Source organism: Palaemon carinicauda, chromosome 6 (assembly GCF_036898095.1).
Source record: "Palaemon carinicauda isolate YSFRI2023 chromosome 6, ASM3689809v2, whole genome shotgun sequence".
Lineage (NCBI taxonomy): Eukaryota > Metazoa > Arthropoda > Malacostraca > Decapoda > Palaemonidae > Palaemon > Palaemon carinicauda.
Window position 1 is genome coordinate 154,557,093 of NC_090730.1, and position 26,527 is coordinate 154,583,619.

General features: G+C 42.2%; 2 long non-coding RNA genes across 4 annotated transcripts in view; both read right to left on the reverse strand.

Moving 5' to 3' along the window:
• The window catches only part of LOC137642749 (uncharacterized), a 136,756-nt gene that overhangs the window by 70,576 nt on the left and 39,653 nt on the right, over nucleotides 1-26,527 (reverse strand). The gene's annotated exons all lie outside the window — the stretch shown is intronic.
• Nucleotides 1-26,527, reverse strand: part of LOC137642747 (uncharacterized) — a 63,518-nt gene that overhangs the window by 28,780 nt on the left and 8,211 nt on the right. Inside the window, exon 1 of one of the 3 annotated variants that reach the window (XR_011044851.1) lies at nucleotides 2,441-2,584. The exons of the other annotated variants lie outside the window; for them this stretch is intronic. This is a non-coding gene — a long non-coding RNA (uncharacterized lncRNA). Of the gene's footprint in view, nucleotides 1-2,440; nucleotides 2,585-26,527 lie in introns of those variants that run through there. 3 annotated transcript variants of the gene reach the window in all.

The following is a 26,527-nucleotide window of genomic DNA, read 5'->3' on the forward strand; positions in this document are numbered from 1 at the left end:
CCTCCTGCTAGTACGCCTTCGGAAGAAATTGAAGAAGTTGAAGAGGTGTCCCAGGAAAAGACACCTCCGTCTGAAGAGACGTAAAATACTATCATTGACTGCACAGTAGAACACATCATCAGCTTCATCATCATCATTTCTACTGTGCAGCAAATTCATCGCCATCGTCATTCAAGTTTTTCTGGAACTTCTTTCGTGGTGAGTACAGTAACAATCTTTATTTTTTACTTTAACCTGTTTTATAGTTTAGTACTGTACGTACTGTATGCATTAAGTTAAAGGGAAGGTTTTAAAAGTCTACATGTTGTAACCTATCATATTTTTTTTGTTTAAAATTTACATTTACGTACGTAAAACAATCTCTCTCTCTCTCTCTCTCTCTCTCTCTCTCTCTCTCTCTCTCTCTCTCTCTCTCTCTCTCTCTCTCTCTCTCTCTCAAATTGTTTTCCTGCTTTGCTACGTACAAGTACTGTATAATTTATATTTGTAAGGTAACATATTTTGTAAATGCTTTGTACTGTAAATACTGTATGTACTGTATCATTATTTATCACTATCATCATGCGTGTTAAATGCCTTGTTTGTTCTGAGCGTGGTTGTTTACTGAGCGTACACGCCGTCGTTTCAGGCGGCGTCATAAAGAAAAAGATTTCATTTGGAAGTCCTAAGAAAAATACGTAAACTAAAACATTGGTAATAAAAAAATCAACATACAGTACTGTATAATCAATATAATCGATGCAAAAACTAACCATACGTACATATATGTGTACACTAAATGAGTTTGTTTCTTCATTATGATCAGAGATGAACGTAAACAAAACATTGGTTGCCATTTTTTATCGTGCTTTTTAGGTGTTTAGGAAACACATGATATAAAATCGCCTTTAATATTTGTGCCTGTTTTAGTTTAGGGTGCTGTAGTACATGCATTAAGTGTTCTGTACATTACAGGGTGTAAAGGGTGGTTTGTTAACAGTACTACGTACAAGGGAAGGTTTTAAAAGTCCGAATATACATGTTAAATAAATAGGTAAATATGCTGTCACTACTTCGCGGATTTTCACCTATCGCGCCCGCGTCTGGAACCTATCTACCGCGATAAACGAGGGTTCACTGTAGTCACATTTATCACTGAATATTTGTCTCTTAAGAAATTAAACAGAGAAAAGCGATGTTTACTACGATTCTCCTGTATTACCGTGGAACATCCACTAAGTCTTTCTCCTGCACATTTCCATTGGAAGTTAAGGTTAGGAAACGCAGACTTTTCCTTCACTTTTTGACTTTCTCTTAAAATGTAACAATTCTTCCAAGAACAAAACGGGACTTCGTGACGGGTTAGGGACACACCCGCAGCTGTCCTCTGAAGCTTGAGAGAGTAGCACAGAAAGTGCTAGATTCAACAGAAGAGAGGTCCCAAGAAAACTATCTGGGGACTCTCAAACAGGTAGTTACTTTAAAAAAAAAAGTAAACAGGAAGTTACACTTGAATACCGTAATTTTTCCTTTACAATAGGTATAGCTATCCATTATAGGTATAAAAGGTTTCTAGGTATTATTGCATAAGTTGCCACTGTTCGATAGCTCAAAATACTATGCACATTGGTTAGAGCATTTAAAAAAGAAATATTTTGAATACCATAAAAGCCAGGTGCAAATAGATATTAATATAATAATTATACAATTCTTAATATTTGAAGCCAAATTCAAATCTGAAAGTGTTCGAACAGGTACCGCTCATTTTTTATATCATGTGACCCGCAAGTAGAGGTTCATTTATTGACCTGTTTTCTAAATAGGTAAGGTTAAGTAAGGTGTGGTTTGGTTAGCTATTTATTAAATATAAAAAAATGATGGATTTGCATCAATACTCGTGACCAGACTCGTTCAAAACACAAGAAAATATGCCGGAAAAATCCAATCTGTTATACGCCTGGAATTATTGGAATCTTATGGAAATTTACCGGTTTCTGGAGCTTTTGTAGATCAGCGGCTAGTTCCTCCAGTGAACTTCCCCCCCTTAACCTAACCTACAAGCCGTGTCCTTACCTACTTAGCTAACAGGGGGGGGGGGCTGATGCCCCCCCTTACACTGCCGTAATCAAACATACAGGTGACCCCTTTCATACATAGACCCCAACTGACCTATGAGGAAAGGTCCTACGATCTCATGTAACTGGGATCCTGACCTGTCTATCACGAGGTGACCTCTGGCCCATAGACACACTTTATAGGGTCACCTTTATCCATTAACATAAATATAATATGTTCCTACGGCTTACAATATCCTTCAGGATATGGGTTGACCATACACACACGTATAAGATGGCTCCATACAATAATAATATCCCTTATATGATGAGGAGATTGCATTGATTATACTAATTATAAACTGCTTATTTAATGTTTCTTTATCCATATAATTAATGTAAATTACCTTAAATTATGTTATTATATTGAATTTACGACCAACTTCAATAATGCTTCAAATTACAGTCCAGTCCAGTCTAGTAATAGGTGTGTGTGGGATAAGCCTTTGCATCGGCTCCTCCCACATCTTGTATCTTGTCTTCCAGATTTCTTTAATGTAGTTTTTCTTCTCTTGTACTTCATTATTATTGTTGATATTAAAATGCATAATTTGTGCTAATAATTTTTCTTTACTTTCACTCTGGTTTTCCGTTGGAATGTTGAACCTGTGTCTTATGTTGTCATAACCTTTACACTCTAATATAAAATGTTCTTGTGATTCTTTATCACAGTCATTGTATGGACACTTTTCACTCTTTCCTTGGTCATGATTCCTCCAGTCCAAGTTTAATATATTCGTTCTTGCTCTTACCATTAGTGTTGCTTCTTCAGTATTGTCTATCCAACCTTCCTCTTTTATGTTGTTCTTATGTTTCCTATATATACTTAATGTAGATGTCTGTTCTTCCTCCCTTCTCCACCTTGCTGTGTCCCACTCTTTGATCTTCGATATAATACTTTCCATCTTTAAGTGTTTTATTTCTCTCAAAGTCAAATTCACCTCTTTATCCAAGTGGTTTTCCCCTTTTCATATTCCTTTCGAAAAATTTTCCTTCATTAGTTCATTTCTGTTGTCCTTTAATATATGTTTGGCAAATAGCATCTTAATTTTTCCATCTCTGGCTACTGTTGAAGTTGCTCCTACCTCAGATCTTAGTACACAATTTGCTTTATATGTCGGCACTTGTAGTATGCATCTATATACTTTATTTTCTATAGCTTTTCAAGTTCTTCTTTACTATAGAGTCAAGTATCTCAGCCCCATATAATGTTGCAGCAAGCCCGACTCCTTTCCAATATCCCTTCCCAACTAATAACCTGTTATAGCTCCTTTCTGTGACACTATATGTCATGTTTGCCAGTTGTTCAGCTTCTCTTTTTTGTATGTTTTAAAACAATTTCTCTTATTTTCTATTGTTATTCCTAGATACTTAAGTTTGCTGCATATTTTGATGTTGGCAATTGTGTCTGGCTGTTCTTGCTGGTTGTATATTAATATATTACTTTTCTCTTTGTTTATTTGTAAGCCACAATGCATTGCTAGGTTTTCTATAAGTTTGATGCTGTAGCTTGCTTCTTCTATTGCTCTTGAAAGTAGTAATCCATCATCTGCATAATATAATATTGGTATCTTAAACTTATCGTTTTTAAAGCCATTTTGTTCTTCTTCTAGTTTCTGTATAATTTCATAAGTCATTAGTAGAAAAAGTACAGTTGAGCCATTACATCCTTGTTGCCTGTTTCTCATTATCAATATGTAGGTGTGTCTTATCATTGCTGTATATTTGTGCTATAATGTTTATGAGACTTGAATCAATTTTATTTTTCATGAGTAGGCCTATCTTTATTAAGTTTTCTCTGTTAATTGAATCAAAAGCCTTTTTATAATCCAGTGATGTTACTATAAGTGTGTCCCTGTTCTTAAACGTTTCAGAAATACAGTATTTTAATATATATATATAAATTGTCTGTAACTCTTCTTTCCTCTGTAAAGCTTGCTTGCAAATCGCTTCTTAGTCTACCTTCTCTAATATGTTCTTCAATATTTTATATGATGCATTTGCTAGTGTTATTGGTCTTAAGTCTGCCACTGTTGGTTTGCATTTCTTAGGTATTAGTGTTGTGTTAAGTCTCCTTCCAGCTTTCTGTGACACATATTCTTCTTTGATAATATTGTTAAGACATTCCATTAACTTGTTGACACATATTTCACTTGTACTCATTCCCTTAAACAGATCTGGTTTCAATTTGTCTGGTCCTGATGCTTTACCTTTATCATTCTTGTGAGCTGCCTCTTTACCTCTTCCTTTGTTATTTTTATTCTGCTTTTATCCATTGGTTGAGGTGTCAGTATGTTGCAGTGGTAAGCCATGTCTAAAATGTTCTCTTAAAACTGATGGAAAGTTTAAGTCATTTGGTTCCCATCTTTCCCCTATTATTAAACTGAGTTTTCCTTCCTCTATTTCTTTCTCTAAAGATTGTTCATATGTTCGTCTACTATCTTCATTCCACACTTCTTCTATTGTGTTTTCTCTTTGTCTGTAGATTGTATTCCAGAAACAGGTTAATTTATTTGGCCCATCTTCAGGTTCTATTGGCCTTCCAGTGTCCCCATAAAGTATTATCTTCTTACTTTCCTTCAGGTTTTCTCCTTTGAGTCTTTTAATGTGCTTCCATAGCTTTTTTGTCATATTTCGATCTCGTCTAATATCAGCAGTTACTTTTTTTTCATGCTTTCACATGGCATCTTTTATCATATTTTTCACAATAATTTTCTGTTCTCTGTATAGTGTATCATATTTTTTATATTCTTGAGAGGTATTTTGAAGCTTCCTTTTTTCTTTATTATCGGTTCGTCTTATGCTTATTGCTTTCTTTATCTCTGTTGTCATCCATATGGGCTCCACTTCCATTTCTTTCCCTTGTACCGTTTTTCTCCAAATTTTTCTTTTCATGTGTTTTTCTGATATATTTTTTTTATTAGATTTTCATAGGCTTCAATGTCATTCACAGTGCTTCTTCTTAGTTCATTTTCTAGTTCTAATATATATTTCTCTAAAGTATCTTCAGTTATTTTCATATATGTGATTTCTTCTTCTTTGTTACTATATTTACATTTGTCTAGAGAAATTCGTATGAGTACACTAAGTACATTGTGGTCAGACAAGTCATAATTTTCTTCTTCTTTTTTTTTCATCTATATTCATACACACAAACCTCTTATATAGTTCTTGATTCATCATTACAAAATCAATGGCACTCTTCATATCCCTACTTTCCCATGTAGTTTCACCACTGCAATTTGGGTCTCCATTTAGTAAAATTAAACTTTTGTTTTCAATCCAGTTTAGCACTCTCTCTCTCTCACCGTTTGTATTGACTTCTTGGTTTCCTATAAATCCTATATGACCATTGAAATCACCCCCAAAAAATAAAAGATTGTTCTTCAAACTTATCTAAAATGGGATTTATTTCCTTTTCCATAATTTTATTCCTTACTTGGTCCCTTGTAGACATGTATACAAGTAAAATAATAAAACTAAAGTTTTTCAGTGCACACTTCACTAATAATATATCACTGTGCTTTGTTTCTATTTCCTCTGTAACTAAAAAGTCATTTTTTCTATGCATGATACACAAACCACCTCCTTTCTTATCTCCTTCATCCCTATTTAAATCTATATATTTTAAGTTTTCAGAGATATCAACTTTCATATATTTTTGCTGTGTTTCAGTAAGGCACAGTATTGTATTTTCTGTTATAAGTTTTTCTATTTCACATTGCTTGACTTGAGTTAAACCTTGTACATTGAGTAGTTTTATTTCTAATATGGAATTGTGTTTCTTACTTACAAAAAATTTCTCCTCTGTAATTTTTTCCTCTCCTTATAAACCATCCTTCTTCCCCGGCATCCCTTTTCTCTTGCAATTCTCGTCTTAATTCTCTATCTCTCCCCGTGTCTCCGTCTTCCATATTGAATCAGTGTTGCCACCACGCCATCATGACTAATTCTACCTACAGCCGAGGTGATTTTCCCCTACGCACCAAAATTGATAACATAACATTAAGAAAAGCAAGTACAAATACACTGAGATTAAGAATTAACCAAACTTAGATGCTAAATCATAATTTTAAACAATATGATTAAATAAATGAACACTCACCCATATTACAAATTGTTATAATCAAGTAGAAATCCATCCATTTGATTAAGCCTCCCCGCGAACGCAATTTTTCTCGGTATCTGTATATTTGGCAAAGTACCGTGATCTAGCATTTGAACATAACCTGCGTAAAGATGGCACAATGACAAAGTTTGATTATTGATTCCAATGTCTTAACTGAGAGCTTATTTCGAAGTTTTGATTTATTGTTATTAAGTTTAGAGAAGGTTCTTTCAACTTCTGCCTTACTTGAGGTAAGGCTGTTAGCTTGAGCATGAAAGTTGACAGTTCTTTGTATGAAGGCACTACTCTCATATTCTTCCAAAACTCCACAATACTCTTATTTTCCCATCCGCCTTTCTTAACCTCTTCATCAATTAAGATAGATCTCCATTGTCGATCAATGATTTGCACATTAACATCAGGTAGAAGACGTGGTAGCTTCCGAAACAAGACAGCTGCCGAGGTCATTTCAGCTTTGTCCTTCAAAATTAATTCATGGTTTACATCTTTCAGTGCTGCAAGGACTGGATCCAGCACATCAATCCTTTTCAGAATTTCGCAGCATGCAATCTTATACCAATTCCTATCACCATGAAAGAAAGCTCTCTCTTTCATGAGGCTTCATTTTTGACATGGTTTCACTGGCAAGTATACCAGGATAGACTTTATCCAATGGGGGCCATTTTGATTCATCCTCATATATTGATACCTTGAAGCTAATACTCTCCCTTTTCATATGATTTGAACCAAACATCCTAAGGACTCTCTCGCTTTCTGGTAGTAGCATATGAAGTTTAAAATCCCTAGATTTTTCTGATTTTGGATAATTCCCCTAAATGTAGACTGAAAGAGTGTATTTAAGCTAACCAGATCACCAAGAACAAAGCTGGTAAATTCAAGAGTGGCTTTGATATATGGGGGGGATTTTAAAGATTGAAGTATTCTCTGTCTGCTGGCAAATCTTTTGCTGCAATAGCTTCTCCCGTGAAATATAATTCTAGTGCAGACCACTGTTCAAGTATACGATCTACACACAGAGAGATTGACAGCCATCTGGTCTGACAAGGCTTCAACACAATCTATGAGGTTCACATTCCACAAAGTGCTGAAACTCTTCAAAGCTCTCTTGCCGATTGGGAGATAATTTGAAATAGTTATTGTAAGATGAGGCTGCTTGCAGCGCCTAAGCTCCGCCCACATAAGTGACGTCATTGTCCACGTCACGGGCTATCTGTATTTCCTTCCGCTGTGCATGATGCAGCAGCGTCAGTTGCAATGAAGATGCGAAACAACGCTGACTGTCATTTCTTGATCCTGCCTAGTTTAAGATCCAGCAGAGGTGAATGCAGAATTTCTGTGATAAGTACAAAGCTCCAATCTGTGTCCAGACAAAACTAGGTTGTTTGTCCAATGGAAGGTTCGAATGGTTGGGCCCTAAAAGCCAATGTTAGGACCAGGGAGACTCTTCAACAACATAGGTGCAAATGGGGAGACATTCTACAATTAACCTGTTTATTCAAAAGTAAATAAAAGATGGACAAGAGAATGGAGCAAAGACCTTATGGCTATGTCTACAGTGCAGTGCTTGAGGGGCACAGTCAGCAACCCCTTCTGACTAAATCTATAGAATTTGGACCATATGGCTTTGTAGTGGGACCATGGAAGTCATTAAGTCCCCAGAGGGAAAATTATGTCAAAGAAAAAACAAGACAACAAAATGGATGAAATGAAACCAGAATCAAAGTATACAATATAAAAAATGCATTAGAAGTAACAGAGACAAGGGTGACCGAGACCCCTTCTATCCAAAAACCCCATCTTGTGAGAAAGTCCTTCCTGATGAAACGTGATTCACGAAGCTCCAGCAATTAGAAATGATCTGGGAGAAGGAAGGAATTAATGTCGCAAAACCTCTTGAGAAGGACAAAAGAGTAAAATGTTCCCAAACATAACATTGAGGTCTGATGAAGTCATCACCCTCATTGTTTCGTCTAAAAATGTTTACAGATCTTCAGAGTAACAACAAGAATCCAGGACAGCTGATCTAGGACTTTGAGATTTAAGATTCTAAAAGATTACAAAATCAATTGTTAAAGGAGACACAGGCGGAAATTATGGGATAATTAATAACAAGGAGACCTTCAGAAGACAATACTGTAAAGGTCCCTTGCAAAGTGAAAATTGTGCCCATTTGATTTTGGCCAAGTGCTACCTGGGGGAGATCTCAACTGGTATAACGCACTGAGGGAAAACTTGAAAGATATTGGCCCGTAAGATGAAAATAGGAAATGGGAATGGACTTTAAGTAGAAGGTTATAAAGTGGGTGCAATTGAGGGACAAAGGAATGAAGCAAAGACACCCAAGTGATGCCTACAGTGCACAGCAGGAGGTGCACCAGCTCATACGGGAACCACAAAAAAAATGGACAAGAAACCATGATTAATCCGGACTGCTCTGCGATCATACCTGCTTAATGAGAATGTAATCCAGTAGATTTTTGGTTCAGTGCTGTGGATGAGGAGGCCGTGCAACACACAGGTTCAATTTGGGGAACCATGCAATTGCACAACAGAGGTCGGTCTGAAGAATGGAAGGAGGCAGGGACAGATACAAATAGAAAGATAAAAAGCAGATGAAGCCAGCAGCAAAGGGGATCCTGAGAAGCCCTTTGAGTAGTGGATAAATCAGTAAAAACAGATATACACAACTAAGACCCTATACTTAGGAAATACAGGATTATGATTGGATATATGAATTTGGGCTACATAACCCAGAACTGGGACCTTCAAGCCACCAAGCGCATAGTTACAAGTGGGAGGAAAAGTCAAGAGGTTGAACACCAAGATGGTAGAATGGATAAACCATGTGACACTTGAACATTATTAGGTCATCAACCCTACGGTTACAAAATGATTACGGATACATAAAAAATGACTCACTGTATTTGTAATAATGGAATGCTCACCCTCTGTCAATTGAGCATCAAATGAACTTTACAAAAGAAGAATTCATATAAATACAGAGATTTTGTTTGGTCAATTAGTACAGAGAGGACGATGAAACTCTACTCAGTTGAAACAGACACACAACACAAGCGAGGAAGTCTCAGCAATGACTGGAACACGACACAAAGAAATAACAAGATCAAATCAGAAGTGGGATTTTAAGCACCTTTGCTAAACTATCAATAAAACTGTAAATTATTGTTCCAAGATGTATTGAGCAATCTCTCTCTCGGGACAATCTACCTTCAAATATTATCTAGTTCAACAAACCTCCCTTCCCTGAAGCAGGACCCACAAGAGGTGCCAGAACAGATTGAAATAAAACCTCATCTTCTGCCAAGTGATCATGTTCCTTCTGCAATTCTTCAACACAAGATCATTAAATGAAAGACACAACTAAAGATTGTTTGTAAGAAACCACCACAAATAATTTCAGACAAACTTAGAATAACTCAAAATTTGCACCAAACTCTTAATAATCAACATAAGTCTGATTTGCCTCAAAATATTCTAATCTCAAAACTAAAGATCTGTAAGTTTACTTGTGAACGAAGGTTCTGGAGTGGGAGGTGAGACCTTCCGGACTCACCAGTGGTAGCTTATACACCCCCCCTGGAACCCCCCCAAGCGGCGGCGCGAGCCCCAAACCACGCCCCCTTGGGCGGAGTTACCAGGGACGAGCGGGTTGACTCGGCAATGGAAGTCACATTTTTGAAGTTGTAATAGAACAAAAAATAACACAGAAGTGGTTGAGCTTACCTTGGTAGTGCAAGTTATGAAGGAATTACTGTGAAGGTGCAAATTGTTGGACATAAAGGTCTTTTTACTAGTAAATTCAATCTTCTTGTGCTCTCTTGGTTGATATGAATATTGAAAGATTCCAGTTAGTTTGTTTTCTGTGGAATAATAGTGATTGTATGTGTGTGTTCTTGTATATAGCCTACTCTGTTGAATTATGAAGTTGTTAGAATATTCCCTCCTAAGTACTGTACATGGTCTCCTCGGCTCACGGGGGAAGGGTTGGAGGGTGACCCAGACTTTGAGTCCGGAAGGTCTCACCTCCCACTCCAGAACCTTCGTTCACAAGTAAACTTACAGTTCTGGAGAGGGAGGTCTCAACCTTCCGGACTCACCAGTGGTAGCTAGGCAGATGCTTCAGGGGGCTTGAAGATGAAGTCCAGCGACCACAGCATCGAAAGCTCCCTGTAAGCCGAGGAGAGCATAGTAAGAGCTGAAGACAGAGTCGCTTCTCCAATTCATTCTGGACATGATTTCTTGTATCGATACTCCATTGTATAGCAGTCTTGATGAAGCTTGCCCCCTTATAGAGTGAAAATTCGTTGACTGTTTAGTTGCATTTGGGTCGGCTCTGAAAATGCACTCCCTAAAAAGTTGTCTCATTTTTTGTAGAGACATTATCTTGAAGTGTTCATCTAGCCATATGTGGTCTTTCCTGTCTATGTTTCTTTCCATACAGACTTTGTTGGTGTATTCCAAATAGAAGTTCAATTGTCTGACTGGACATATTTTTGGTCTGTTAGGAAGCTTCCTAAAGCTGATCTCTATTGGCGTGTAGTTGTTCTTTTGGTTTTTGGCCATGAAGGAAGGGTGGTTCCGTAAGACAATGTGTTCTGGGGTGAAGGTGCTCCTGGAAATGCTGAGATTGTTAAATTGATTAGCTCTTAAAGGGCAAGCTAAGGCTACTAGGAACAAGGTTTTCTGTGTCAGTAGTAAGGTAGAGTTATCTCTCGTGGTGTTGAGAAATGAAATTACTTTGTCTAGATCCCAGCCAGGGAACTGGTGAGAATTTCTAGGTTTCCTTCTATTAACTCCCGATATCATTGCTTTGACATATTTGTCCTCTGCAAGACAGTAACCTGGGAAATAGCCAGACAAGATAGGACCTAAAGCTGCTCTGTAGCTCTTCAGGGTGTTGTAAGACAGACCCTTGTCTATAAGGTGATTGAAAAATAAAATAATTGCTAACAGGGGGAATTTGTTGTCTCTTCCATACTCCTTGTGAATGAAACTTTTAAAAATGTTGTATAGGTTTTCATACTTGTGCAAGGAGCTGTCCCTCAAGCTGACAGCAATTTTGGAGCAAACCTCAGGAGGAAAGACGTTAGGGAGCTGATCCTTTAAATTTTGAAGGCGATCAAAGTTGATTGGAGCTTTGCTGAGGGTGAGATACAATCCTTGAGAACTATCTGGTAGTCTTCGATCTTCACAATATATCGTTTGTGCTGCTTCGCGACTGACTTCACTAATGGAATCCATGGTTCCGTCCCCTGCGATATGGTGCAGAAAAGCATATTATTATTGCATTCTTTATTGATTTTAAAAGCTACTTTGTGTAGTAAGAATCCTGGTGGGAAGGCATAGAGAGGTGTTGATCCCTTCCAGCTAATCGTAAGTGCATTATTGCTGATGGCTTTTTGATTTGGAAGAGATGAACAAAACTTTTTGCACTTAGTATTGAAGCCATTTGAGAACAGATCTATTTCTGGGGTGAAATTGAAGTCAGAGCAGATTAAGGAGAATAGACTGTCACTGAGGGAAGTTTCTGTGTGAATGGAACCCAGGTCCCTGGAAAGTGAGTCTGCGATGGTGTTACTTACTCCCCTGATCCATCTGGAATTAATCTGTATGTTGTGATCCTTCATGGTACTAAGTATTTTCCTGACTAGTTCATGGGCTAACTTGTTTCTGATACTACCCTGTTTCTTTATCCAACAATTAGTAACCTTTGAATCAACATGTATTAAGACTACCTTGTTGTATAACCTTGTGATGAAGTGTTCCAAAGAATAGAAGCAAGCTAATAACTCTCTTACATTGATGTGAAGGGAGGATTCTTCATTTGTCCAAGTTCCATTTATTGAGAGCATATTACCCGCTATTACTAATGCACCTCCCCAACCCTGGTTGGAAGCGTCAGTGAAAAGTTCTGCATCTATCTGTGGTTTTGGAATGTTAATCTCTCTGTACATTTGTCTCTGTTCCCATGGCTTTAGGTATTTTTTGAAGGTGTGGGGAATGATTTTGTACCCTGAATTAAAATAACTGTGGTATCTGTGGAGATATTTAAGATGGAATCTTCCCAAGCTTGTATAGGATGCACTAAAATTTAAAGCTCCGATTAACATTTGATAGGAATGCAGGTCGGATTTAACAGAGTTGGAGAAAGCTTTGGCCAATTCGACACACTTCTCTATGTTTTTCCCACTGGGATTCATAGTTTTCTTAATCATATTGTAATGCACTCCTAAAAATTCAATTCTTTGAGTCGGTTCAATTGTAGATTTTTTAAGTGAGATATTCCATCCTAAGTCTGACAAGATCTTAATGACTAGCTGAATGTGATTTTTACATTTTACATAATCTTTTGCTAATATGAGAATGTCATCAAGATAATTGAATATTAAGATGTTATATGAAGTTCTAATATACTTGATCACTGTGTACATTATTTTTGAAAAAATATAAGGTGCTGTCTTTAGTCCAAAGGGTATCACAGTCCATTTGAACTTCCTTTTACCTAGTTTGAAGGTTAGAAATTTCTGGCTACTTGCATGTAATGGAATGTGCCAATAAGCATCTTTTAAATCTAGTTTGCAGGCCCAAGAGTTTAGATGTAGATAGGGAAATATAGTATTGGCCTTGAGCATGGTAAAAGAAGGTTTTTTAATCATGGTGTTGAGCACTTTCATGTCAAAGATTAGTCGTACTGTTCCATCTGGTTTGAATTTATAAAATATGTGGTTGGAGTAGTAAAAGGAAGTTCTGGGGATCTGCTCTATGACACCTAGTTTTAGCAGTCTGTCACATTCACTTTCCAATATTTTACGCTTGTTAATTGAATAAAATCTATCTTTACCTGTTCTTTTTAATGACCTCTGGGCTTTAAGTTTATTATTAAACGGAATTCTCACCCCTTCATTGATAATTTTACAAGCAAAAGAGGCATTAGGAAGCTTTCTCCAACTATCAATATTCATCAATAATGACTTACCTATCCTATTCTCTGGGGGGCTCTGGGAGGAGTTATTCATTGGTTTTGAGGCCAAAGGCAAGGTCTCTTTACTTCTATCTTGATTTATAGCATTTGGCCCAATGTCATGATGGTCTAGTGCGGAGCAAAGCTCGTTATTATCTGGTGCTGAGCAAAGCTCATTAACCACTGGTGCTGAGCAAAGCTCGTAATTAACTGGTGCTGAGCAAAGCTCATTAACTGGTGCTGAGCAAAGCTCATTATTAACTGGTGCAGAGTAAACATCGTTATCAACTGGTGCATAGAATACTGGTGCTGAAAAAATCTCTCTTTGAACTGGTGCGGAGCATGGCTCAATTTCTAGGGTCTTTCTTTTCTCTGGCTCCTGAACTATTAGCTTGTCCATTTTGTGACCTCCCCCCCCCTGTACCCACCTCGCCTATTACCTCTTCTAAGCGGCTGAGACTTGAATCTAAAGTTAGGGTTACCTTTGAGGAAACTGAACCTTCTTCCCTGAAATCTGCCCCCAAAGTTGAATTTCCTACCCCTGAAGTTTGCTGCCCCTCCTCTGAGGAGGGGACCTTTGTGAAAGCAGGCAGCAATGGCTGATTTTTGGTCTTCAGTTAAATTCCAAACTTCTTTAATGTCTGCTTTGATTATAAGATCTCTTATTTCTTCCTTGAGGTATCTAGGAAGTGCTCTGCTTCTGAAATTTCTTATCAAATTTTGTATGAGGTCTATGCTCCTCCTTAGGGGACCAATAATAATTTTGGACAAAAAATCAATGTCATTTACTTTGGAGGGGTATACAATGTGTGCCAGTGCTGCATGCCCTTGAAAGGCAGAAATACTCATTTTAATATTTTCAATGTCATAAAAAAATTTTCTCTTATAACTGTCATCAAATACCTTACCTTCAGGCCAGAAATTCAACTTTGGAGTATTAATTAATTTAAAAAAGTCTGAGAACTCCTTATTTTGACTACTAACAAAGAATTTATCCCGGTTATCACTATGGCCTTCACTGAAAGTTAATGCTACTAGTGAATTATTCAATTGAATTTTCCCTTCTCTATGAAAAGATGGTTCAGCTTTGAAATTGGTGGAAATATATGAAGGAATGGGTTTATTGAAGGTAAGAAGGTTGAAATCTTCGTAATCACTTTCATCTCCATTATTATAAAAGGAAAAGAGGTCTAAATTTGCACTTTCAGGTAATTCAGGTGATCGTCTTGAGGGCTTAGTAGGAGGGGGAGCCTCATTCTTCTTAGCAGGTGAACCACTTCTGCCGAGATGAATGTTTAATATCAGTGATTTATTTACCATAGAATAATTGAAATTTTGTTCAACAGGTATAGTAAATATGGACAGCAGCGGACCTAGAAGGCTGAAGTCAGGCAATGGGGTTCACGACTCAAATAGCCCTCTTAGGTTAATTCAGTGCCATATTTAAGTGAATGATAAGTTTAAATCTGTTATTATTAATAAACTAGACCTGCCTCATATGTAACCCTTATCAGATAGCCCCCCAGGGCCTAGGCTAGTGTCGATAGGTTTAAAGCGAGAAATGTAAGCTCGAACTTACCTGTGGTCCAGCCTACTGCCTATTAAGCGCGTGCTTTTAATGTGTCAGGCAAGCAATTTGTTTTGTGTGCTTAATTATAATTTTGTAATATATAAAAATTGGAGTATTTAGTTTGTTTATACCGATTAATCGTGTAGTAATCATGCACATGCTTTGCTTAAGCTACTTACGCTATGTTCGGAAGTGCCTGCTCTAAGCATTTAAATCATAACAAGCTTACGTATGGGGGCCGCCATTTGCATTTGTGACGTCATTAGTCTAAATCAGCTGCTTTCCATATGACGTTTTCGTTGTAAACAGAATTTAAAACCTTACCTTTTCTGGATGATTTGCATAAGAGTTTGATTCTGTTGTAGTAACATATTTACAATATCAGAATTAGAAGGCATATCACTATCTGCAGTCGATTGTGTGCGTTTTTCGTTACTGATTACGTTCTCCTCTCCGCTGGAGTCTTCGCTAAGCCGATGCACCTCCGCGGAGGTAAGAATTTGCCTAGACATAATTAAGCCGTGGGCTGAGATATTACTCTGGTTGCTGAGTGCAGAATAATGAAAATCAGCGAATGTTGGGAGCAGCGGGAGGGAAAAAGAGGAGAACGTTCTGTGCCGAAGTCAACTTCAGAAATGTGACTTCCATTGCCGAGTCAACCCGCTCGTCCCTGGTAACTCCGCCCAAGGGGGCGTGGTTTGGGGCTCGCGCCGCCGCTTGGGGGGGTTCCAGGGGGGGGTGTATAAGCTACCACTGGTGAGTCCGGAAGGTTGAGACCTCCCTCTCCAGAACAGCACTTTCTCATCTACAGGAACCTTGTCCGAGAAAAGCTAGGTTATCTCAGTGAGGGTCTCACTGGTGCATTAGCAGCAGACCAGAAGGCAACGTTATGTAACTGCTTGACAGTCTGTGAACTGTCAAAAACTGAACTGTCAACCACAACAGGTGCGTGAGGACATACAGCACTGGTGCATTAGTAGCAGACCAGAAGGCAACGTCATGTAACTGCTTGACAGTCTGTGAGCTGGCAACAACCATAGCTGTGTGGGGAAGCCTCTACTCCTGACTGACTAGTCTGCTGCGGGAGAGTAGCGGTAACCACAGTGGGTTGCGGAGGTTGAAGCACAGCGTCAAAACAAAGCAACTTAACTCCACCCTCCTGTTGTTGTGGTAACTCGCGAACGTCAACGGAGGGTAGCGTGCGTCTGTGAACGTCAACGTGCGGCTGGCAGGGTACACTGCGCATGGGTGGTGGAACTCTCACAGGCGGAGTGCGGGAGCAGGTAGCGTCAGCGTCTACTGAACGCACAACCGTGGTTGGTTGTAGGCTAACGGGTGCAGCGTCAACCTTCTCCGCACGATACTCCTGCATAAAAAATGCTAACTGTGTCTGCATAGACTGTAGCAAAGACCACTTAGGGTCTACAGCAGCAGGTGCGGCAACAGACGGTGTTACTGCCTGTTGCGGTACCGCTTTACCTCTCTTAGGAGGTGTGCAGTCATCGGAAGACTGCAGCGAGTCCGAACTGACCCAGTGGCTACACCTGGGCCGTTGGACTTGCGCGGAAGGGACCGACTTGCGCTTAATAAGCTGCGAGACCTTGGTCCAAGGTTTCTTACGAGAAACCTCTTCCGCAGACGAGAAGTAAATGGGCTCTCTCGTCTTTGTGTGGGTGGGGCGATCTTGGGTAGATACGCCCGAAACCACGGAGGGAAAAACGTCTGTTCGTTGATCAAGGCCTGACGAACCCATAAGTCGTTCGACATTACTTCTCCCCTGGGCTTGGGAGCTTGCAAGAGGTCCCGGACTAGGTGAACGACAGGCACGAACAGACGAACCCTCGGACGCAACACTGTAACACTTTGCGCATATCACTTTATCACTTCGATTTTCTGTTTTGCACTTATTTCACTGAAATCGAAACTTTTACTGATTTCTACCTGAAACACGCAATCCTACCCTTCATTAAAAGGTAGTAATTGCGAAAACAGTCGTATAATGCAACAGAAAACATATATAAAGATAAAGAATTCAGTGGCTGGGAAAGAGACTAAACACTAGTTCAAATAAACTACGTTTACAATCTCTCACCGCACATAGCCTGGGGACAAGAATAAAACCCTAGAAACGTTTTACCTTCTTCCCCGTACAGCGACTAGGGAGGAGAGTAAAACGAGAACAACGTTACCCGCTTGAACGAAACGTTTTTTCTCCTCTCTCTCCCTCCGTCTCTATCTCTCTCTCTCTTTCTCTCTTGATTTTGCACCTGAGAGAAGAGCCCAATTATATATCGTCAAAACATGTTATTTGGCTAAAGGAAAAAACTGAAAGGTTTTCCAAATAAAAAGTTCCTTTAATTTAGAATTTAAACATTTAAGCTAAGAAAGAATGAACGAAACGTCAGAATCGGTTTACTCTTACTGCAAAGTGAAACCGTGATACACTCTCTCTCTATCGTAACGATAGAGCGCATGTTGAACGTCCTGAACGTCAACAACTGCGTAGTCTAAAAAACTAAACGTTAGTTCATCTTTGAAAACAGTACGAGACTATCAAAGAAATTCTTTCATAAAACATTAAATTTAAAAAGTTTTAAATTCTTTAAAGGTTAAATACGATATAACGGGCTCAACGTTGATTAACTTCGGTTCCAAGTTAGGACCGCCTACTATCAGGAAAGGTCGCATATAAACAAAACATAAAAATTTATTTTTTATATGTTTATAAATGGAAAGTTAATCGAAGAGGCCTAATAAAGGCGGAGAGATATAAAATATATAGATCTATAACGTGTTAAGCAAAATTACTAAAAACCTAAACACACTTCCGTCTAAGGGAAGGGTCGGCCATTTAAAAGTGAAAGAGAGTCCATACTCTCTTTGTCACCATAATTAAATCTATCCAAAACGAGTTCAAGTTTTGAGATGAAGATAAAAACCCCTGCATAGCGAAAGCTCAAAACTGGAATAGTGTACTTCACCAAATAGTTGTGAAATCAAATCCAGTTAGTAACAGCGTATTTAGTAGGTCTTGCCAGTGGCACGACAGAGAGAAAATTGGTTCTGTGTTGACATGGAGTACTTGAGTACCTGCTCGACAGATGGCGCTGTTGATGTACACCCCCACCTGTATAGCGATCGCTGGCGTATTTTGTCCTTAGGTTTTTCTGTCGGGCAGCAGAGCTGACAGCTATATGATCACCGGCTAAGTTTAATATTGAAAAATATAAATACAACATAAAAGTCAAATATTCTTTCACAAAACATCTTTGGTCAAGGAAAAGAAAAGAAAAAAAGGGCAAATTGGGCCACAGATTTTAAGGATTAATTCTATGAATATCACAAATTTTAAGTAATTTGTATTTTTCCTAACAGTATTTACCTCGAACTACTTTCTTAGGAGGATCTGGGATCCCTCATTCTACCGACCAAGACTATTGCGCAGTTCCCCCTCTCTCCGCTACCTTGTCGGGGCGCTCCGGGGCGGAAGGATACTCCCCCTGGGGCGACCCGGGGTCAGCGCATGAGGTTGCGCTCGTTAGATCGTCAGTAAGCGTATGTTTAAGTCCTCCTCGAACTCCTGTAAGATACTCGGGGTAGGATGGGTGGGCCATAACCCGAAAGTAGTTCGAGGTAAGTACTGTTAGGAAAAATACAAATTACTTAAAATTTGTGATTTGTTCCAACACGGAGTACTTACCTCGAACTACTTTCTTAGGAGACTTATACCTTAGGAGGAGGGAGTGGCATACAGTTCGGAATATTTCGAAACATCCTGGGGCCCATGACCTAGATAGGAGGCTAGGTCTAGATTGCCCAGGGAGAGGTAGGAGAGTAGGGGAAAGCACGCAAAAGTCTATCTTATGTACAACTCACCTTTAATTATAATCCAGACATGGTGTGCCTCAACGTCCCCCTCTCACCTGGAAGGGAGATATGAAAAAGATGGGATAAAGGAAAGGGGGGTAGCAAGGAAGGGGGAGAGTAAGGAGGAACCTGTGTCGTTTACGATTACTTCCCACGGGCTACCCGGGGCTCAAACCACTAAACTTGTTGCATGGCCGAAATGACCGGCCCAATGGAGAAAGCATCCAGGGACTTTCTTGTACAGTCCTTCAGGTAATGGGCTGTGAACGTGGACTGTCTAGCCCAAGTGCCTGCCCTTAAGATTTGGCCCACCGCCATCCAAGGATGTGCCAAGGCCCCTAATATCATGGGGTCTCAGGGTCCCAGGCACCATGGAGCCATCACTCTCGTAGGCCCTCTTCATAGCCTGCCTAAGCCAGAAGGATATGGTATTTTTGGACACCGCCTTCTTGACTGGACCTGTGGAAACGAACAAACTCTTGATGGCCGCTCTGAGTTTGGATGTCCTACCGAGGTATTTCCTGATAGTTCTTACCGGGCACAAACGCAGGTCTTCCGGGTTGTCCGAGCGCGGAATCGCTGGGATGGAGAATTCTTCGAACCTGGGATCCGCAACTGCAGGGTTCTGGGTCTTCGCCACGAACTCTGGTAAGAACTTAACATGTCCTTCTACCCTTTCGAGTGTGAAACCTCGAAGGACAACCCGTGGAGCTCGCTCACCCGTTTGGCCGAGGCAAGGGCTAACAAGAAGACTGCCTTGAGGGTGAGGTCCTTGTCCAGAATGTCTTTAAGCGGTTCGAAGGGGGGCCTCGAGAGAGCCCTAAGAACCTTGGCCACATCCCACTGGGGGACCCTCGAGGAGTGGGGGTCTCAAATTTGTTCAAAACTTCTGATCAGCATGGAGATGTGGCGGGAAGTGCCTAGATTGATGCCCTTGAGTTGGAAAACCTGACCCAGCACCGCACGGACTCCTTTGATGGCTGGAATGGATACTCCCTTGTCATCCCGTAAATGGACTTGGAAGTCTGCGATATTGTGGACTGAAGCGTCTAAGGGCCGCAGATTCTGAGTAACACACCATCTAACGAACGATGCCCACTTAGCTTGGTATACGACGCATGAGGATTTCCGGAGATATCCCGACATCCTGTCAGCAGTCTTGTCTGAGAAACCTTCCCTCCTTAGCAGTTGCTTGATAACCTCCAAGCGTGAAGCTTCAGGCCTTGGGGGTTTTTGTGTAGCCTCTGGAAGTGAGGCTGATTTAGAAGGTCTTCTCTTGTCGGCAGGGGCCAAGGAGGAAGGGTGGCCAGGTCCTGAAGATCCGTGAACCACTCCCTTTCTGGCCACCAGGGCGCTACCAAAGTCATCTTTGTGGACTTGGCTTGTCTCAGCCTGTTGAGAACCTGCCTGATGATCCCGAAGGGAGGAAATGCGTAGATGTAGAGACCGTCCCTAGAGTGCTGGAAGGCATCCTCGAACGCTGCTGTCGGATCTGGCACTGGGGAGCAGAATATGGGGAGTTTGGCGTTGAGTCTTGTGGCGAACAGGTTTATCACCGGGAAGCCCCAACGCCAGAGAACTTCTTGTGCTACCTGGGGGTGCAGAGACCATTCTGATCCCACCACCTGCCCTGTCCTGTTGAGTCCGTCTGCCAGGACGTTCCTTTTTCCTGGAATGAACCTGGCTGTTAACTGAATGTGGTTCCTTCAGCCCATTCCAGAATCTGAGCTGTGAGGTCGCACAATTCCTTTGACCTTAAGCCTCCCTGCTTTTTGATGTACGCCACCACCGTGGCGTTGTCGCACATGAGTGCCACCGAGTTCCCCCCGGAGGAGACGGGCGAATTCCGCCAGGCCGTTCCGTACTGCCAAGAGCTCCAGGAGATTGATGTGCTGGGCCTTTTCCTCCTCTGACCATTTCCCTTCTGTTGTTTCCTCAAGGAGATGCAGTTCCCACCCCTCCTTCGATGCATCTGTGAAGAGCAGCATCTCCGGGGGAGCGGAGCCGAACGGAATTCCCTTCAACGTGTGACTCCTGTCGGACCACCAGAGAAGAGTGTCCCTGGAGGAGGTGGACACCAGAACTATCTTCTGCGGGGACTCCTCCGCTGACCAGAGATCCTTCAGGTTCCACTGGATCGGTCTTAATTTAAGCCTGGCCTGTGGAACTAATTTTTCCACCGAGACTAGGTGACCCACTAGCCTCTGCCAATCCTTGGCCCTCACCGGAGTGCCAGCTAGGAACGGGCGAATCACTTGGTCTAGATTGTTCAACCTCTCCTGGGAGGGGAAGGCTCTTGTTAGCTGGGAGTCCAGTACCATCCCCAGGTACGTCATCCTGGTGGTGGGGACTAACTGGGACTTCTCGAGGTTGATCGTGATCCCGAGGTCCTTGCAGAACTGCAACAGCAGAGAACCTTGAAACTTTAAGTCTGCCTCTGAGGCTGAAAGAAGCAACCAGTCGTCGAGGTACCTGATCAGTCTGATGCCCTGCTTGTGTGCCCAGACCGAAACTAAGGCGAACACCCTCGTGAAGACCTGTGGAGCCGTTGAAAGACCGAAGCAGAGAGTCTTGAACTGCAGAGTCTGAGAACCCCACTCTGAGGAACTTCCTGCTGGAGGGGTGAATGGGAATCTGAAAGTAAGCATCCTTGAGATCCAGGGACATCATGAAATCCCCTTCTCTCAAGGCTGCCAGTACTGACTTCGGCGTGTCCACTTTGAAGGGAGTCTTCTTGATGAACTTGTTGAGGGCCGAGAGGTCGATGACTGGCCTCCAACCTCCCGTCGCCTTCTCCACCAGGAAGAGCCTGCTATAAAAACCTAGGGAAGGCTTGTGAACCGGTTGCAGAGCTCCCTTGTCCAACATGGCTTCCACTTCTGTTTTTAGGGCTGTCCTCTTCACTGAGTCCTTGGGCGTGAGACACTCTGCCAGGTGTTCGGGAATAAGCAGGGGCGGATCTGGCAGGAAGGGAATCCTGTATCCCTCCCTGAGGACCGTCACCGTCCATCGATCCGCTCCGTTGTCCAGCCATGCTTGCCAATAGTGTTTGAGGCATCCCCCCACCTGAGGCGTGGGAAGGTGTAGGGGGCCTCTCTCCCTATCTCCTCCTAGGGAGACGGACGGAACGGCCTCTCCTTGAGCCTGTGAACTTTGGCCTAAAGGAGGCCTGAGGTTGGGCACCACTCATTCTGGAGGGCCGAGGGGTCTTGTGCCAATAAGAGGTAGAAGCTTCCTGCCTAGCTGGAGGCGTAGGCGGGTAGGCCCCGTCTGTAGTGGCTCTTCTCACCGGGAGCCGTCTTGCCAACTGCTGTCTGGATTCGGTTGTAACCTTCATCCTGCTGACCCTCTCCATCATCTCAGTCACTGTTTGTAGGGGGAACACCGTCTCACACCAAACGGGAGAGTTTCTCAGGAACTTCGATTCCTTCTCGGGGAGTCTACGGGGCAACCTGTTCAGAATAGTGTTCCTTCTCCTCAGAACCCAGTTGGCCGTCTGGGTAAGGGACTAAAAAGTTAGGAACTTCATGGCCTTGCCCCCCGAGCGGATTAGTTCCTGTAAGAGTGATTGATTCGCGGGGAATGACAGGGCGTGAGCTAGCTGGAAGCCTACTAGGGTGCACCCCTACCAGTCCAACCAAGAAGTGGCGTTTACGATGTCCTGAGACGTGTCCTCCATCATGGCAGCCTCCGCTTGCGAGAAGACCACCGGTGCGTTCAGGCTACGCTCGTCTGGATTACCCTGGTTCAGGGTAGCGACCGCTTCCTCCACCGTGCGGGGCCCTGAGTGACGCCCGTCGGGCACATAGAATTTCTTCTGGATCCTAAGACACGGCAGGAGCTTGGAGGAACCCTGTGCCCTCAACGAGTTCTTCGGGCCTGCAACAAAACGGTCCACATGCTCCATCCCCAGGGCAACATCGGGAGCTAACGGTAGAGTCAGAGAAGGTTTCTGTTGGACAGGATTGTCCACCATCCTGCCCAGACCTGAGAGCAAAGCTTGCTCCGCTGCTGGTTGCGGTTCATCCAACCTGTGGTGCCGCCGGATAAGTGCCAAAACCTTACAGTAAGACGAGACCTCGTCTGGGGAACACTGGCCCGCTCCCAGAAGTTCGTCTACAATCTGTACCTCCGTGTTGGAAAGCTCATCGATCACGGAGGGATCCGTGGGAGCGGAGGCATCCCTCTCCTCCTGGCGGAGTGATGGAGCGGGTGCCTCCGTCGCGGGTAGAGCCGCTGGGGCGGAGGTAGCCGTCATGGGTCTACCTCCTCCCGGGGTAACCCGGGCGGTGCTAGTCGATGGTTGCGACAGCGCCATATCCCGGAACTTGGCCGGAGCCGCTTTGATGAAAGGTGATGAAGTTGAGCCGCTGGGTCTAACCAGCGGAAGTTCCCAATACACGGGTGGACCCGCCGACTTACTAGGTCGGGGCAACTGAAAGTGTGCCAACGGCCGCACCCGACGAGTGGATGGTGCCGAAGAGACACTGTGCAAGGGTACGGAAGCGGCTCCCGCGGTTACCGAAGTAGGCACTGGAGCGGCGACCTTCTTGCTGGATTCACGGCGGTGCCGAACCCCCGTGATATACCTTTTCCTTGGGGAGCTCCTCCTCCTGTGTCTCCTCGAGGACTTCGACCTATTCCTGGCCAGGCTGACGTGTGAGCTCGGTCTTCTCCTCCTGGACCACTCCCTCTTCCTCCTGGAGTCACGTCCGCTGGAACTAGCCGAAGAGTAGGAATCGTAGGAAGAATAATCGTCTGAAGAATAGGAGCTCGCCGAGTCGTCCGTCTCAATGACGAGCCTCCTAGGGGTCCTTGGTCTGGATCTCGGGGTCGAGGGTTCCATGAAGTCCGGCGGAAGCGTAGCCGAGAGCGCCGGGGGTGAGCGGATAGAGGGCCGAGAGGTGAACCACCCTTTGAACTCCTCCTCATTCCTCACAGGCGACCTGAAGGGCATCCTAGGCGCCGGCCACACAATGGAGTCGGGATCGGATGAACACGTGGGCTGCCTTTCTTTGTCCCGACCATCCCCGGAACCCGCTGAACCTGAAAACCTTGCCACGATGTGGGGGTAGGAGCCGATTCGGGATTCCCCAACACCGGGTCTTCACCTGAGACGGGTCCTGTGGGCACAAGGTCATCGTCTACAACACATACTTCCGCCACACTAGCAGACTCCACACTCGTCTGCGTAGGCCCCTTTTCCACAGATTCCCCGACATCAGACTCTTGGGGAACGGCAATGGGCTGTTTCCCCGCAACGGACTTACCTTGTCCCCTACTCTGGGTAGGGGAAGGAGAAGGAGAACCTCTTTCCAACTGCGCTGAGGGCGACGTACACGGCGAGGAAAGGCCTGGCTTTTTCGGCGATTTCTTGGATACCTTCTTCTTCTTTTTGGAGAACAAAGTCCACTGCATCTCCGGCCAAGACTCGCACTCCTGGCACGTGGAGGAAGGTGAACACTTATTCCCCCGACACGAGGAGCACAGCGTGTGTGGGTCGACCTTGGGCTTAGAGAGCCAGGCTCCACAAGACTTACCAGCTTGGGGCCCGGTACAGCGACGCTGGGATTCCATAGTGGAAAGCGACACGCAAACGACACAAGAACACAAGGGAAAGATGAGGGAGATAACACGGACATGTGATACACAAGGGAAGGAACACACGGGAACACGTGGGAGCACAAGGGACCACGTGGGAACACAAGGGATGGAGAACACAAAGGAACACGTGGTACACAAGGTGATCGGACGGGATAAGAGAGAGAGAGCGGCGAGATGTTATCTACGCCGCGACCAGATGTTTACTGACGATCTAACAAGCGCAGCCTCACGCGCTGACCCCGGGTCGCCCCAGGGCGAGTATCCTTCCGCCCCGGAGCGCCCCGACAAGGTAACGGAGAGAGGGGGAGATCCCAGATCCTCTTAAGAAAGTAGTTCGAGGTAAGTACTCCGTGCTGGAACAAACTGTATCTGTAGTACCGGCTCAACGCTTAAAGGAATAAAGATGGCAGCGATGGTGGGGCCATCTGAGTACTCAAACAGTAACGGAGGAAGGGAACCTTATTAACGGCTCCTCTTTTATTTTGCCACTTTTCCCCCTCGAAGCGTAAACGCTATGCGGGGTGCAGATTGCTATGTGGCGTGTCAAGAATACGTTCCCTGATATTATGCGATATCCTTAAAGGAAACTTTAAGGATATTCGCGCCAGGAGTTAGAATTCTGGAGACCTTAACCCTGGATAGGTACGGTCCTCGGACACCCCTTTAAGGGTATACTCGGACGCGAACGACCCCGACGCCAAAAAAAATTCTTGAAAAATCAGTTTTTGTAGTAACCTCCTTTTTTCTTTTGCCAAAAAAAACTTCAATGAATGCTTAAAACAACTGTAAAGATAAATACTACTCATCTGCAGAAAAACTATTTATTATAAATATTTTAAAAAATTAAGTAGAAAAAAAAAGACCTGACATAAAAATTCATAAAAAAAAAGTTTATACATATATACACAAATCCTTTTAGGAATTGATTCTTGAATGTTTAGGACACATCTTGATGTATTTTGGATGAAGTCAGACCCATGGAGGTGAAGATCTGAAATGAGAAAAAAAGGGTAACTTTTTTTGGCCAAAAAAAATTGTCCAAATTTCATGAATTTTTTTGGGTACCCAAATGAAATAGGAAGTGGCTAATTTTTTTAGGGAATAAACATATGTTATCCTAAAATAGAAATATGTAAAAAAATCTTCATTATTTTGTAAATTACATTTATATCAGGGGCCATATCTAAAGGTAATTTTTTGAGTACTTGGAAATTTCGTAAAAAAATACATATATTTAATATATAATATGATATTTATGCAGGTAAAAATATACCAAAATATCACAAATTCTATAGGGAACAAGAATATATATAAATAGGGCAGCTTACGCTTCGGATATGTCCACAAAATGGCCGCCAACCACACTGACTCAGACTCCCTAATCTGCCACTTGAAATGTAGGAAGGGTATGTCAATTTCAAGGTGTTATTTACTAATCTAATTATTATTGGATATGCATAAAAATTGTATGGTGGGTTGCTGGATAATTGTCGATTATTTTACGACTATAAAATTAAAATTCTGACCCAAAAAAATTTTTTTGAAGGGAAATAAAATCGAAAAAAAAATGTAAAACAATATTTTAGCTAAAAAAATTTGATGATATTCAATCAAAAAAAAAGTAAACAAAATTTTCCGACAAATAAACATCTAGAGGAATCATTACTCTGTGATAGTTCCTTAGTACGTAGTAATTTTGAAAGAATTGGGAAAAAACGAAAAAATGGCAATCACCGGAAAATCGAACACATACCTATATATACGCCATATCTGGCTAAAAAAAAGATAGGCATGGGTAGCCAGATCATCTAGAAACACTTTCCAACACTATAAAAATATAAGTTTTGTGACACTACTTGCCAATTCCTTACGGTAACATGACTAAGCAAAAAAATGCAAAACATAAAAAGGGGCACTCGTGGAAAAATGGCCATTCTAATATACGGCATTTCAGAAAAAAAAAATTTCAGCCACGTGCTAGGCAAACCATCAAGGCATATTTTCCGACAAATAAACATATAAATGAAATATTACTCTGTGATAGTTCCTTAGTACGTAGTAATTTTGAAAGAAATGGGAAAAAACGAAAAAATGGCAATCACAGGAAAATCGAACACATACTTATATATACGCCATATCTGGCTAAAAAAAAAATAGGCATGGGTAGCCAGATCATCTAGAAACACTTTCCAACACTATAAAAATATAAGTTTTGCGACACTACTTGCCAATTCCTTACGGTAACATGACTAAGCAAAAAAATGCAAAACAAATAAAAAGGG